A 12847-nucleotide genomic window follows, 5' to 3' on the forward strand; every position below is an offset into this window, starting at 1 on the left:
CCTGAGCCCACTGAGCTAAAGAGGGGAGAGTGTGCCTCTGGTGGAAGCAGGGCTAGAAGGAGGCATTTCCCCAAAACCGAGAAGAGATGCCTGAGCCTGGGGAGAAGAACGAGATTGCTGGGACCCCCATTGCAGAGACCTATGCCCTGCTCTCTAGATGCACCAGAGGGTATTACCAGGCACCTGGTGGAAATACCCATGATACACCAGGGAGAAGGGATTCAGTCGCCAGGGTTTTGTGCCATTTAGACAGTGATGCAGGCTGAGTAACACACCAGGATTTTAGCACAGCTTTGGGTCCAAGGGGAAGCCCCAGGAGGGACCAAGACAGAATTACCTACAAGCCTAACAAGATGGAGGCTGAGAGCAAAATGCAGTTGAATAAGAAACAGTGAAATGGCATAGTTAGTGCCCTGAGTTTCCTGCTTGCTTGAGAAGCAAGCCTTGACCCATCCTCTTGGGCTCCTGCCCTGCTCCTCCCCATTTGCCCTCTGATCTCTTGCTCTTGTCTTTCTGCCCTAGATTTCTGGTTCCCTAGATCTGCTCTCAGGAGTTTTAGCCAATCCTCACAGCTTCCCTCCTGGTTCTCTGGGCTTTGAGTTTCCTACAGAGCCCTTGACTCTGCCAGCAGCTTGTTCCAACGTGCCCCCGCCCAGCCGGGCCAGCCTCTGGCCCCAAAATGTAGGAGTGAGAAGGGACACAGCACAGAAAGCTTTTTTTTTTTCCCCCTTCTTCTCTACCTGGCAGAACGTTACTTATCTTTTAGGGCTTTGCTCAAATGTCACTTCCTGGGAGCCTTCTCTAACCTCCCTAGACAGGGTTCCTTCCCTGGGTTTCATAACATTTTGCTTGGATCTGTGATTTTCACGATGTATTACTATTTATGTATTTATAATGTGGCTTTTTCACCTTGACTATGAACACCTTGGGGGTAGGAACCATGTCTCATTCACCTGGCACAATGTCAGCTGCAGAATAGGGCCTCACAAATGCTTTTTATTTTTTTCTTTTTTTTTTTTCTATTAACATATAATGTATTATTTGCCCCAACGGTACAGGTCTGTGAATCATCAGTCTTACACAATTCACAGCACTCACCATAGCACATACCCTCCCCAATGTCCATTACCCAGCCATCCTGTCCCTCTCCCCCAACCCCCAGCAACCTCAGTTTGCTTTCTGAGATCAGGAGTCTCTTATGGTTTGTCTCCCTCTCTAGTTCCATTTTATTTCATTTTTTTCCTTCCCTAACCTCCACGACACCCTGCCCTGCCTTTCAAATTCCTAATGTCAGTGAGATCATATAATTCTTTCTCTAATTTACTTATTTTACTTAGCATAATATCTTCTATTTCCATCCACATCCTTGCAAATGTCAGGCTTTCAGAATTTTTGATGGCTGCATAGTATTCCATTGTATATATATACCATGTCTTCTTTATCTATTCATTTGTTGATGGGCATCTAGATTCTTTCCATAGTTTGGCTATTGTGGACATTGCTGCTATAAACATGCAAGTGCACATGTCCCTGCGGATCACTACAACAAATGTTTATTAAATGCCATTTCTCACACAGTCTCCCGGACTCTCACGCATCATTCTTTCCTGTTCCTCTGTATGGGGCAGAGATACATTTGGCTGCAAGTAACCAAGTACCTGGATACAGTGGCTTAAATAGAGATTTATTTTTCTCACACAGCAGGAAATTTGTAGGTAAGCAACTCAGGCCTGTCAGAGACCAACCTTCTTCCTATCTTCCTATCCGGCTGGGTTTAATGCATTGTCCTAAGATGTCTGCTACACTTTTGAGCATCACATATAAGTTCTAAGCAGGAAGAAGTAGAAGGGATGAAGAGCCAAGGATGTCCCTTTACATTGGGAAAGCACAGGTGTTCCCACAAGACTCCCATTTACATCTCATTGGCCAAAGCTATGTCACATGACCACCCTGAGCAGTAGGAAGTAGAGGGGCGGGGCATGAATGAGAACATCCTTGGGCCCCAGCCCAGGCCTATGGAACCCCAAATGCTGGAGGTGGAGCCCAGCATTCTGTGCTGTGACAAGTCTTCTAAATGATTCTGATTCTGCTGAAGCTGGAGAACCATAGTCCTATATTATGGACAATTGTATGGTAGGGGGAAAAAAATCTTAGACTAGAATTAAAATTGCCCATATTTTTACTTTAATTTTTGCCACAGGCTAGCCAGGAGACGTGAGTTTTCTGATCCATAAAATGGGAATATTAACAGTTGCCCCGACTTCATTCACTGAATTGTTGTGAAGACCAATTTAAATATTGCAGATGCAAACGTATTGGAAAATATAAGTCATCGGGCAGCGGTACTGATTTTTGGAAATGTAGAAATTCTCAGGTCATAGTGTATGCAGCTGACGTCTTTAGCAGAGTACAAATGCCTGGGAAAAGCAAAACTATCTGTAAAAAGTAAGAAGAGAGTGAAAAATTGCGACAGTAAGGGACAAAAATAGAAATTGAAACCACAGACGTTCAAAATACGCTGTTATCAAAAACAAATGTTTGCAGCAGGCCCAGTTGTCACTGCTACAGGTGGTTTCCATGAGAGGAAGGAGGACAGACGTGGTTTCAAAACAAATGCTTTGGAGGAATAATGCAATGGAGCATTTAAGGGAAAGGGTTCCTAAGAAGATAGGAAACAAATGTAAGGGATTTGGTGTTCTACCCTTGGGATTAAAAATGCCGGGATGCCGTTGTCTGAGCCCCAAGGAGAGCGTCTATCCCTCATTGTGTTCAGACTTTGCTCCCCCAGCTTTGTGTTTGTTCATTCCACAGCAGTCGCCCATGACACAGACACTGAGCGGTTTTCACTGGTGAATTTGGACAGGTCCCCAGCTGTTCCCAAGGCACCAGGGAAGTCACAGTCAGATGGACACGTGCCTTCAAGTGAGCTTCTCTGATAAGGAAATCACTTCGACCGCGATGGTACAGCCTCACCGACATCAGGAGACTGGCCCGTCCACTCAAGTGAGAAGCCCAGAATCAAGAAGGAAGTGTAGACAACTCTGAATACCCTAAAAAACAATGAATGGTACACTTCAAACAGGTGGGTTCTGTGACGTGTGAATTGTATCTCAATAAAGCTGTTCACCCGGGGCGCCTGGGTGGCTCAGTGGGTTAAAGCCTCTGCCTTCGGCTCAGGTCATGGTCCCAGGGTCTTGGGATCGAGCCCCACATCGGGCTCTCTGCTCCGCTGGGAGCCTGCTTCCTCCTCTCTCTCCACCTGCCTTTCTGCCTACTTGTGATCTCTGTCTGTCAAATAAATAAATAAATAAATCTAAAAAAAAAAAAAAAAGCTGTTAACCCAAAAGGGGGCGGCGCCTGGGTGGCTCAGATGGTAAAGTGTCTGCCTTCAGCTCAGGTCATGATTCGGGGTCCTGGGATCAAGCCCCACTTCAGGCTCCCTGCTCAGCGGGGAGTCTGCTCCTCCCTCTCCCACTCCCTGTCCCCATGTTCTCTCATGTGTGTGCTCTCTTTCTCTCTCTCTCTCTCGAATAAATAAATAAAATCTTAAAACAAAACCAAAAAAAGGAGGAAGTGTTTGCAGGAGACCCCGTGACCCAGAGACTGCACAGCCCAAAGACACATTGTGTGTGTAGGTGTCAGTTAAATGTGTCTGTACAAAATGTGAAGCCAAGGTTTATTTATTGATTGATTTGTTTAACATCTAGGCCCCAACATGCAAGTGCTATGATAAGAGAGTTTGTAGAAGCAAAATCGCAAAGCCACCTGCCTTGTGGCGATCTGCCTATGAAACGCTGATGGTGTAGCTTTCTGAAACCATGCCCTTGGCTACGGTGCCCCATAGCCAAGCTCAGGTCAAATAAATAGACCCAGGCTGGGGTGTGGGTCGGAAATACTCTGCCACTTTCGGACCTGGACTTCCTGAGTGTTTTAGTTCATCAGTCAGCCAAGTAGAGCCTCACCTGTTTCTCCTCCTTCCCCTTCTGTGAAACCCTCACAGCCTCCCTCACCCCTGCAGGTGGTAGTAGGTAGCCAGGATGGCCATAATTCTGTGTATGAACATGTTCCCTCTGCTGCGTTCCTCTCCTGCCTTCCTAGGGGATTGTTCTGGTTCCAGCTGCTCCCAAGAATGGGGAAGGAAATGTAGTCAGTGGACAGTGTGTTTCAAGGTTAGGATTTCTGGGGTCAAGTGCCAGCCCTACCACTCACAAGTCAGGGACCTGGGTAAGTCACTGAACACCTCTTGATCCCATCCCTTCTCTGGTATTCCAGAAGCAAAGAACACTTTGCTTCTGAAATAACCTCCTCTCCCGGGCAGCCGTAGTCCCACATTCTCTACTGTGCCATTTTCACCAGCAGTACCAGAGGCTGGACTTCTCCCATTGTAAAAAATCCAAAATACACCCAAAACCTCCCTGTTTCCCCACTCAGAGAGATGGTCTTTAGTTCCACCCCAATCCTTTGCTCTGTTCTCCTTCACAACAAAATTCCTTTAAAAAGCATTGCTTAGTGTTGCGGACTGAATTGTGTGTCCCCCGCCCACCCCCAAAATTAGTATGTGGAAGCCCTACCCCCCCAGCACCTCAGGAGGCGACTGTATTTGGAGACGGAGCCCTTAAAGGGGTTTAGTTAAACCAAGGTGGGCTGAGCGGACCCCAGTCCCAGTCTGAAGAGGAGACTAGGATGCAGACAGCACAGAGGAAGTCCGTGTGAGGACACAGGGAGAAGGCAGCCATCTGCAAGCCGCGCAAAGAGGACTCAGGAGAAACCAATCCTGTCAACACCTTGATCTTGGACTTCCAGCCTCCAGAACTGTGAGGAAATGAACGTCCGGTGTTCAAGCCTCGAGTGTGTGGCACTCCGTCATGGCGGCCCTCGCAAACTAAGACACTGAGGCTCTGTCTCTGCTTCCTCTTCCCATAGTCTCGCTTTCTTGGGACCTTCCCTTCTGTCATCAGAATTCCGTAGCCACCAACAAACCAGAACTGCTCATTCCAGCTTATCCCTAACCTGACTGCCCCACCAGCCACCACCGTGCCGGATCCAGAGACTATTTCTCAGTCCTTAATCAGATGTTCTGCCCTTGGTCACAATTTCCTTCTGAAGCACTTAGAATCCAGGTCACTCACTCTAATTTTTCACTCACCTAATTGGTCGCTACTTCTCAGTCTTCTTGGCTAACTATTCCTTATCCTTAAAAAAAAAAAAAAAAAAAGTGGGGCGCCTGGGTGGCTCAGTGGGTTAAGCCGCTGCCTTCGGCTCAGGTCATGATCCCAGGTCCTGGGTTCGAGCCCCACATCGGGCTTTCTGCTCAGCGGGGAGCCTGCTTCCTCCTCTCTCTCTGCCTGCCTCTCTGCCTACTTGTGATTTCTCTCTGTCAAATAAATAAATAAAATCTTTAAAAAAAAAAAAGTATTTATTTGAGAGAGAGAGTGCATGGGGATGGGGTGGGGAGAGTGCAAAGGGAGAGGGAGAATCTCAAGCAAACTCCCCTCCCAGCACAGAACCCAACTCGGGGCTCTATCCCAGGACCCTAAGATCATGATCTGAGCCAAAATCAAGAGTCAGACACTTAACTGAGCCACCCAGGAGCCCCAGTCTTTCTACTAAAGGTTAGAGCCCCAGGTCTAGGCCTTGGCCCTCTTCTCTGTTCATAGTCTGTCCTTGCCCATTCCATTCAGTTCTGTGTCTTTAAACATGAACAAGTGAGTAAGTTACACACTTATGTCACCAGCGCCCACCTATCTCTTTAGCTCTGGGCCCAAATAGTCAATTGCCCGAAACTTCCCCCATGGTATCCAAAAAGCATTTCAAACTCAACATGTCTGAAACCCCAGGGTACCAGCTCTCATGTCTCATCACTTTTAGAATGAAATCCAGACTTTTCATCCCTGCTTGCAAGTTTCCTCATGACTTTCCTGACCTCATGTCCTTCTACTGCCCCCCTCCCTCCCCACTCTCCAACCCTACTGCTGCTGGACCTCTCTGCACACGTATGACGGGCCTTTACACTCACTGTTCCTTCTACCTCTATGACGAATCACTGGCTAGAACTTCACAGAGCTTTCTTGCTCCTTTATTATCATTCAGGGCTTGGCTCAAAATTCACCTTCTTAAGAGGCCTTCCTTGACCCACTGTCTCACATATCACTCTCCTGAAGGTTGCAGAACTCAGTCCTCTCGGGTTACACTTACAATATTTTAATAAGCTCGTATTATGGTGTCAGGCATTATACTAAGCACTTTATATGCATGATCTCATTTAATCTTCAGAACCTCCTAATAGAGACAATCTTACCATCCCCATTTACAGATGAGGAAACTAAGGCTAAGAGAGGTTGAATCCAAGGTCAGATAGCCTGCACTAAGGTCTGAGTCCAGAACTAGTGCTCTTAACCATTAGATAAAGCTGCTTCTCACTTTAAATACTATTCTTTTTTTTTTTAAGATTTTATTTATTAATTTGACAGAGATCACAAGTAGGCAGAGAGGCAGGCAGAGAGAGAGAGGAGGAAGCAGGCTCCCCGGGGAACAGAGAGCCCGACGTGGGGCTTGATCCCAGGACCCTGGGATCATGACCTGAGTCGAAGGCAGAGGCTTTAACCCACTGAGCCACCCAGGCGCCCCTAAATACTATTCTTAATTATGAACGCTACGGCCTCAACATTTGGTTTCACTTGCACTTGTGTTTGGGCAGATAAAGTAACTTGGGTTTATCAGTGTGTGTAGGGAAGGGCTTATTTTCCAAATTCTGCCTTTAAACATTCAGATGATACAAAACATATGTTAGGTAGAGACAAATTTAAACATGGGTCTACACCTCTGTGGTTCTTGCTTTTATAGACTTATTAAAGAAGAGGAGAGTATTTTGTCCTTAACCTTGTTGGTTTTTCAGGCTCCAGTTCTGAGAAGCTATTAAAGCTCTTAAGCTTTAGGTTTTTGCTTTTTTAAAAATCCTATTTCCACAAAGGCGATTAGAAACAAAACCATTTAAATAAAATCCTCAGAAAAAGGTCTGTGTGCTGGTGAAAATAAACATTTATTGAATACCTAATACCCCGGACACTTTTCTGATTGCATTGTCTCCCTGAGTTGATGTTTTCCTCTCTTTTATAGTTGAGGACTCAGAAGGTAGGTGACTGTCCTGATATAGAACAGGAACTCCACAATTTCCTGTCCCTTCCTTACCAGATACCACATTCTCCAAAGTGGTTTTGCCTTCCCAGCATGCAACACAATTGATTACCTGAGGCCCATTCTGCGAAACCTGTTCTCAGGGCTCTGAAATTTAGTTCCATGTTAGGCTAAACATAGAAAGCTACTTCCCAGGGGCCTATATGCTTTTCGGGAAATATTACAGAAATCCAAAAGACTGCAAAGGAGTTTAAAGTTCTGGGATGCCTGGGTGGCTGAGATGGTTAAGTGCATGACTTAAGCTCAGGTCATGATCTCAGGGTCCTGGGATCAAGCCCCATGCCAGGCTCTGTGCTCATTGTGGAGTCTGCTGGAGGCTCTTTCTCGCTCTCCCTCTGCACTTCCCACTTCCCACTCATGTGTGCTGTCTCTCTTAGATAAGTAAATATTTAAAATAAATATTTTTAAAATAAAATTTAAAAAAAAAAAGTGCTGTGGCCAGTCCTCTTTAATTCATAGATCTGTGGGTCAGCTCAGGTAACCAGCAGATACCAGGTCACACCCAATTCTCAGTGACACTATGTTTAGTTCAGGAACAGAGCTCTTCCTCCAGCACAAAATCTCTTCTGCCTCCAGTCTTTGCACAGGCTTTTCTGGCTCCTGGGTTACCTTTTCCCCTCGTGCCTTCTGTTCTTGCTGCTCAAGGGTCACCTCGTGACCATCCTCTCTCCCCAACAGCCTCTCTCTAACTCTTTACCCAGCTTTGTTTCTCTTCACAGCACTCATTACATACATGTTTACTTGTTTATTGTATCTCCTCCACTAGACGGAAGCTCCTTGAGGGCTGAGACTTTGTTTTGTTCACTGCTGTGCCTCTGGTGCCCGGCACAGAGCAGATACTCATTAAATAATTAGTGGATGTCTGGATGGATGCTGTGAACACGGCAGGCCTGTGAGGATGAATGGGTGGGTAGTGGTCAACGTTTACAAATCTACATACTCGTGTCCTCCCTCCGTCTGCACTACAAGGGGAAAGAAATGACCACTCCCAAGAGGAGTCAAGCAGGAGAAGAGGCCCCAAAAGAATAGAAATCAAAAAAACCCTCCCACCTCAGATTATCAACATGCTTAGGTCTTTTGCCAAAGCCACAAACAATCTGGACATTGAAGAACACAAATTAATCTTGCGAAATGTAATTGATATTTAAGGTGCTTAATTCCGGCAAAAAGAATAACCAATAAATAAGTTTTCCTTAAATAGGAAGACTATGTGAGCTTACGTAAGTACTGATCGTATTGTCTGAGTCATCCTTTTGAGAAGAGCAGGAAAAAAAAGTTCTGTTGGAGCTGTCCCCATAATAGAGCAATTCATGGTTACAGACCCCACCTCAGGCTGCCTCTGGCCCATGACGACTGTTGGGCAGTGACCCAGAAGTAGCCGTGTGAGTGAAGAGGTATCTTGGTAGCAGGAGGCATAAGGATCTTTGCTCACAGACTTCAGGTAACTGCCGCAGCTGCCTGAGGCCTGGGTTGGGTCTGCCCCACCTGCCAGTCCCTTCAAGCTTTGCGGCTGCCTGGGGCTGGGAAGGTGTATAGAGGGACATTCTGTATCAAGTATCCAGGCCACATGTATTAAGGGACGACTCACTTTCCTCTCTTCTGCTGTACAGTTAAGTGTTAATATAATTTTAGATAATTGGACAGTTACTTGTGCATTCACCTAGAAACTAAAAAACCTTTAAGGTCAGGACTTTATAGGAGCTGAAGAAAGCACTGTGGGTCTGGGAGACTGTCATCGATCACTCACTATCTGGCTTATGCTACTACAGCCCTCAGGACTCTTCTCCCTAGCTACTGGCTGCTGAAAGGGGGTAGACCCACCCCACTTCTCCTTTCTGGTTCCTCAGTCAGAACACAGACTCTGTTCATTGTAAGGATTTTGTTTCTAATCACCATGTGGATAGAGGGTTTAACAAATGAATATGCAAGTCGTCAGGTTCCAGGGTCTTGGAAAGCTGTTACACCAGTAGCCCCGCTATCCTTTCTGACTTCTTCCTGAGATGGTAATGGCAGCCCAGTTAGATTTCTGTTTTCTGTTTTTATTTCAGAAAGTAGAGGTCACCAAACCTCTTACTTCCTTCTGTTCCAGGCTTTCTGGAGACCAAGAGAGACCCTTTCTTTCTTTCTCTAGACAATAGGTTTCACTGGAATTCCAAGTGATTGTTCTTCTAAAGTGCAACTAAACAAAATTGCTTCTTTTTCAGACATTTCACAACATGCTGGAAGGACAGGAAGACTGTATTTGCTGATGGACAGATTGTAAGTTACCTGAGTAGATTTCATTTTCAGATTCTTCTCAGGATAGACTGGACAACTTGTTGCTTTGTTGTTCTGAGGTTGCCCTGAATAGCCACCCAGTGGGGTTCCCCATCTGTGGCTTGGTAGGAAACAACATTCTTTAGCAGCCCTGACGCAACTGGCAGGGCAATGGCCACAGCCTGCCTTTGTAAGCAGGACACGCGGGCATTAACTGCATTGTTTCTGGAGGTTGGTATAAATGTGGTCCTGCCCTGTAGTCCTTCAGAACAAAACTTGAGGTTGAATCCCTTTTGTTGGGGGAGATAAGGGAGTGTATTGAGCTCCATGGAAAACGGACAGGACTCTGACAGATGGGGAAAGGGTCACCCCCTCAGCAGGGAGTCAGCCTAGACGTGGGTACTATAGCAACCCACTGAGAATTATCCTTCGAATTAAAGGATGGTTGGATTCACTGGGTCTGCCAAGGCAGGGAACCTGGCTGGGTCTTTGTCAGCTGACAGACGAGAGGCTGGTTTGCAGCTGTGTGATTTGACAGTTCGGTTGCGCTCAGACAGCTCTATGCTTATTTCGAGTCTCACTGCATGTGTGGATGTAAACCAGTGGCACAGCAAGGAGGGAGGCAGTGGGGGCAACCCACTCCCGGGGCGGGTGAAAAGCAGTGAATTTCTGTATGTGTACGTGTCTATAGAAATGTTTAATACAATAATAAAACTAATTAAAAGTCAGTTTGCTTTTTATTATTTTCATGCTCCAACAGTTCCAAACAATGTATGATGACAGAATACTTCTCCCTCATAGGGGCAGACTTCTCCCACGCCCCCTCCCCCACCCCCTTGGTACACTATTGGGATAAACAAGCACCAGGTGGGAAGATTACAAATCACTGAAAGAGTAAACAGAAAGCAAATAACCCCTGAGATAAGATAAGAAGAAGTTTTTTTTTATCACCCCAAATTCCACTTTGTGGAATTTAGAGCAGGTTGATCTGTCTGCTGTGGTCCTTTCTGTTGCTTAACTTTGTGTTTTGGTTACATTGCTGCTTTTCAAGCCACACCAACATTTAGTGCCGTAAAACAATGATCTTTTATTTGCTCGTGATTCTGCAGTTTTGACGGGGATCAGTGAGGATGGCTCATCTCTGTTCCATGTGGCGTCTGCTGGGATTGGAACTCCCTAGACCACTTTTTCACGCACATGTTTGGTACCTCAGCTGAGGTGAGCAAAATATTTAGGGGCTGGCCAGGCATGTCTCTCCTTCCATGTGGCCTCTCCACATAGCTAGCTTGGGCTTCCCCACAGCATGGTGATCTCTTCTTCTGTGGCAGCCAGCCTTCCACAGAGTGCAAAGCAGAGGTTGTCAGGCTTGCTTAAATGTCTGGTCCTAGATATCCTAGAACACTATCACTGCCACATTCTACTAATCAAAGCAGTCCCAGGGCCAGCCCAGATTCAAGGGGAAGAAAAATAGTCTCTACTTTATGATGAAAGAAATATTGTTGTGACTGTCTTTGGAAGCATCAGCTACCTCACACTGTTTCCACTATCATAACAAAGTACTGTATGCTTTCATATCTTGCCTTTAACAGTTGATAAACCTTATCAAATTAGAAAAAGTAGGTCTCAACTTGACTTTTTTTTTTTTTTTTAAGATTTTATTTATTTATTTGACAGAGAGAGATTACAAGTAGGGAGAGAGGCAGGCAGAGAGAGAGAGAAGAGGAAGCAGGCTCCCCGCTGAGCAGAGAGCCCGATGCGGGGCTCGATCCCAGGACCCTGGGACCATGACCTGAGCCGAAGGCAGAGGCTTTAACCCACTGAGCCACCCAGGCGCCCCGTCAACTTGACTTTTTAATCATCATGCCTTTAACGGGAAAATGGTCTCTTCGGGGATTCCTAAGAAGAAGGAAGAGATTATGGAGCTCCAAGGGTAGCAATAACATTTGAGAGAAAACGTAAGTGTGCCTGATTTGCTAAAACCTAAAATCCGAAGCACACTCAATTCCATGATGTTGTCCAGTCCAACTTATAGCCTCAGTCTACCTCCTGAGAAAAAGCCCAATGGCCGCCATATTTTGGTTATTACTTCTGGCTATCAGAACAAAAAAGAGTAAAAAGTAAAAAAGTAAAAAAAAAAAAAAAAAGTCAAAACAAAACAAAGTAACAAATCCCTGCACTTTGATTTTCGTCCTTTAAAACCAGTATTGTTGGAAATGGGCTGACCACAGGATTCTTGGGAAGGTGAGAATGTGAGAGGCCTTCAGATACTGTATGATATACCTGTCAGTGGTTGCCATAAATTTCACCCTGCGTGGGAGAATTGCATCTCAGTCCACACAGGATCCACATGAGAGCAGAGGTGCAACTAGTGACTCCCTGGCCTCTATCAGACACAGTTAATCCATCCATCCGCATACAGAGCTTAGGCTTGGAAAGCGTCGTCCAGCCTGTCTCATCATCTTCTCACTATGAATAACCGGTGAGCAGGCCGGCCCCGTGTGAATGCCAACGGTCTGCAGGTATGTCTACAGTCAGGCAGAGGTCATAACCTCCCCCGGTCACATGGGAGCCTGGATGCAGAGACTGGGGAAGAAGCAGCTCTCCACTCTCCTTCCTCCAGGTTCTTCAGGTCTGCTGGAGCAGACCTCTCCAGGTCACGGACCTCTCTGCCTTGGGCTCTGGTCTCACGGCCCCTTCTGCCTTGCCTGCTATAGGTTGAATCCTGAGGCTGTAGGCAAGTTCAGTCAGCTCCCCGTGTCAGTTCCCACAGGGTGATGGGGCCTGGCTTAAAAAGGAAGTTAAGTGGGCCAGCATCCCCCGCATCTGGAGCCAGAAAGCTTTTCTTCCCCAAAAAGGCCAAGAAGTGGACCTGCCGTTACAGGGTCACGTCTAAGGTTCTACCACTACAATGGGCCGAACGGGGCCCTTGGGGTCTATGGTCTCCATCACTCTCAACGCCCTTAATTTTCCTCTCCCACAAACACGGCCCTCCATCCCTCTGTGCCCTCAAACTCTCGGGCCCTTACTCAGGCAAAGGGTCGCTGGGGTCGGGGCTCTTCCTCTCACCCTTCCCGTTCTCCCCCCCCCACACACACTCCTGCGGGTTCCCACTTCTGCTCGCCCCGGCCCTCCCCTGCTCCCCTCCTCGGTCGCCCCAGCGCCGGTGCCCCCCTTCCGCTCGCCCCTCTTCTCGTCCCACGGCGCCCCGGCTTTTGTTGCCCGGGCTTGTTTCTAACTTGAGAGCGTCGCCCGGCTCGCCGCCAGGTCACGTGCGTTAGTGACAACCTCTCGCAGGGCGGCCCCGGGGCCTCCGCGCCGCCGATTGGTGGGGTCGGGCCTGGCGCGGCCCCGGGGCGGGGCGTCCCGAAGGGCGGGCTGGGCGGCCGATCAGCTGTTC

At 47.1% G+C, this 12847-nt stretch overlaps 1 long non-coding RNA gene across 1 annotated transcript; it reads left to right on the top strand.

Moving 5' to 3' along the window:
* The first annotated feature begins 2817 nt into the window (after positions 1-2817).
* Positions 2818-10656, top strand: LOC125098942 (uncharacterized). The gene is made up of 3 exons (XR_007126984.1): positions 2818-3082; positions 9399-9453; positions 10560-10656. It is a non-coding gene; the product is annotated as an uncharacterized LOC125098942 (long non-coding RNA).
* The last annotated feature ends 2191 nt before the right edge of the window (positions 10657-12847 follow it).

Source organism: Lutra lutra, chromosome 4 (assembly GCF_902655055.1).
Source record: "Lutra lutra chromosome 4, mLutLut1.2, whole genome shotgun sequence".
Classification (NCBI taxonomy): Eukaryota; Metazoa; Chordata; class Mammalia; order Carnivora; family Mustelidae; genus Lutra; species Lutra lutra.